This window comes from Cornus florida, unplaced genomic scaffold (genome assembly GCF_030987335.1).
Source record: "Cornus florida cultivar Cherokee Brave unplaced genomic scaffold, ASM3098733v1 CherokeeBrave_3.0.0_Hap2_Chr01, whole genome shotgun sequence".
NCBI classification, from domain to species: domain Eukaryota; kingdom Viridiplantae; phylum Streptophyta; class Magnoliopsida; order Cornales; family Cornaceae; genus Cornus; species Cornus florida.
The window spans coordinates 115,647,351-115,650,605 of NW_026775571.1; the positions used below are offsets into that span (position 1 = coordinate 115,647,351).

The 3,255-nt window shown below is 36.6% G+C and overlaps 1 non-coding gene across 1 annotated transcript; it reads right to left on the reverse strand.

The window, feature by feature from the left end:
* Positions 1–776: 776 nt before the first annotated feature.
* On the reverse strand, positions 777–883 carry LOC132284389 (small nucleolar RNA R71). The gene has a single exon (XR_009472261.1). It is a non-coding gene; the product is annotated as a small nucleolar RNA R71 (small nucleolar RNA).
* Between the last annotated feature and the right edge of the window lie 2,372 nt (positions 884–3,255).

Sequence of the window (3,255 nt, forward strand, 5' to 3'; positions counted from 1 at the left end):
AATGAATCATGTGATTAATGTGCATGGTCCTAGCATTTCTAGCTCAAGTGATGAGTTCTTTCAAAGCTTATGCAAGCTTGAACTAACTCATTCTTTAACAATGACTTCATATCACAAATATATATAATGATGTTCATAGTCTATTGCTAATGGATATAGGACAATATGAATTATGATATGATATGCATGGTCCTATAAGAAATGAGCTTTAAATGGATTCATAAATACTTTGACATTGAATCCTAAACATTCACCAAGCTATCTACCCCTTTCTTCAAGCTTTGTCCATGACCATTTAGGCTTAGAGGTATTCTTGCTTTTTTCCTTTCTTTGAGTTGCTTGTTTGCTCATTGTAGTCTAAACTATCTTTAAATGGACTTGCATTTGGTTCCTTGCAACTTCATGTCTCTTTGCATCTATTGTTTTCCATTGATATGATCTTTATTGCTTCATTAAGGTCATTTTTGGAATATAACTTATTTATAACACTCAATGTAAACATTAATCCATAAACACCATTAATGGTTTGTAATCATCAAAATCACTAGATTGTTCTTGGCGAAAGGCTCTATGCCAACATGTTCGACTACCAAGTTGACCATTCTTACCAATGATTCACTCTTACCAATGATCCATTTAGGATGCAAATTTTCCAATTCTCTCTCAAGGACAAAACAAGAACTTGGTTGCAGTCCTTTATATCAAATTCCATATCTACATGGGACATATTGCAACAAGAGTTCCTGAAAAAGTACTACACAGTGGGTAAAATCTCAAAAATGAGAAGAGATATCATGGCGTTTTCCCAAATTTCGGGAGACCAATTTCATGATTCATGGGAAAGATATAATGATCTTCTAAGAAATTGTCCACATCATGATATTACTAAATGGCACTTAGTACAGATTTTCTATGATGATCTTTCTGATTCTCATAGGAACATGGTTGATGCATCCACTAACGGAGCTTTTCTTCATAAGAGTCCGGCTGACGCTTGGGAACAGTTTGAGGCCCTAAGTGAAAATTCAATGTAACATGCTTCTTCCTCTAGGTCTAGGTCTTCACCTGGAATTCATAGGTTGAAAAACTCTATGAGGTAGAAAAATCTAGTGAATTAGCCGCTCAAATAGAAGCGTTAAACCATAGGTTTGACCAAGTCTTATCATCTGGCTATATTCCTGTTCTAATCCACAAACTACCTTGCCAAAAAAAGTTTATTCAATATGTGCTAATCCATCCCATTTTGCTGACACTTGCCCTATGATGGGTCAACCATCTAAGATCCTCTCTAGACTAGCTTATAATCCATATGCTTCTACATATAATCATAGCTAGAGAGATCATCCTAATTTATCATGGCGTAATCAAAATCAAGGAGCCATTGTTCCACAATCATTGGGACAGTACCAAAATTCATCTAACCCTCTGCCATAAAATAATTCTTTCAATCAATCTGTTATTTATCGTCCACCTCAGTTTAGGAATCAACCCATTCAAACTTCTAATTTTCCACCTCCTCCTAGAAATTCTGCTTTTGATGGTCAAGTACTCAATGTTCTTATTGATCTTAAAGCCAATACCCAACTTCTTAATTCACATTAACAAGCCATAGCAAAGTTAGAAGCACAAGTTGGGCAAATAACAAGTGCTCTATCTCAGAGAGAGGATGGAAAGCTGTATAGTCAGCCAGTAGCCAGCCCGAAAAGGCAGACTTACGTGATTGATGAAACCAATTCCTCAGGTATTCATCATAAGTAAGTTCAGGCAATCACTACATTGAGGAGTGGTAAAGTGATTGATAATCAAGTTGAAAAAGGACAGGAAAAAAAATAGAGGCTTAGGGTTTCCATTGATCATACCATTCATAATCCACATCTCAGGGATGTTTCCTCAAACTCTATTCCACAAACCACAACAGGAGTTGAAGGTGGAGTCACTTCTTCATCTACTCCTAATCTTGAGACAGCTTATGAGCCAAGAGCGCCTTATCCTGAATGTCTCAAGGAACACTCCTACTTTGTAAAGTAAGGGGAGAAAATTAAAGATATGATGGAGGTCTTTAAACAGGTCAAAATCAATCTTCATCTACTTGATGCTATAAAGCAAATTCCAGCTTACTCCAAATTTCTAAAAGACTTGTGTACTCTTAAGAGGAAATCCAAAAGCTAAGTTCTTAAGAAAATTTGTCTCACCGAGCAAGTCAGTGCTATTCTTAAGTACAACACTCCTCTAAAGGCTAAAGATCCTGGTGCTCCTATAATTTCTTCTATCATTGGAAACAGCGTGATAGAGTGAGCACTTCTTGATCTTGGAACAAGTGTGAATCTTATTCTTTACTCGGTGTATGAGAAGTTAGGTTTAAGAGAGTTAAAACCTACGTCGGTTATTTTATAGCTTGTTAACCGTTCTGTCAGACAACCACGAGGTATTGTTGAAGATGTACTCATAAAAGTGGACAATTTCTATTTTTCGGTCGATTTCTTAGTTCTTTATACAGAACAGGGCCATGATTTCAAAAAGTATATTCCAGTCATTCTTAGGCGTCCTTTTCTAGCCACAACAAATGCTAGCATTAATTGTAGGATTGGAGCCATGGATATATCTTTTGGGAATATGAAAGTCAAGCTAAACATCTTCAATGCTATTCATCATCCCCACAATGATAGTAAATGTTTCTTCCTTGATGTTATTGATGAGTTGGTTGAGGAATCACTCCTAACTATTTTATCCAAGGATCCTTTAGAAGCTTGTCTAAATCACTTCAACTATGAAGACTTCGATATCGAATCTTCAATAGCTGAAATGAATTCATTGCTCAACTCCACTCCTATCATAGATTTTCCTCCATGGAAATCTAGACTTAAGTCTTTTCCTCCACTTTCTAGTACTCCGCCTATTCCTTCCTTAGAGTCTCCACCTAAGCTTGAGCTTAAGCCACTACCAAACAAGCTTAAGTATGCTCTCTTGGGTTTAAATGACACCCTCCTGGTGATCATTGCTTCCAATCTTACAAGTTCCCAAGAAAGTAGTCTCTTAAAAGTTCTTGAGCAAAATAAAAAGGCTATTGGGTGGAGTGTGGCTGATTTGAAAGGAATTAGTCCCACAATTTACATGCATTAGATTCATTTGGAGGAGGATTCCCCAACATCTAGGGAACTCCAAAGAAGATTGAATCCCAATATGAAGGAGGTGGTTATGAAAGAAGTTGTAAAGTTGTTAGATACGGGAATAATATATCCCATCTTAGATATCAAG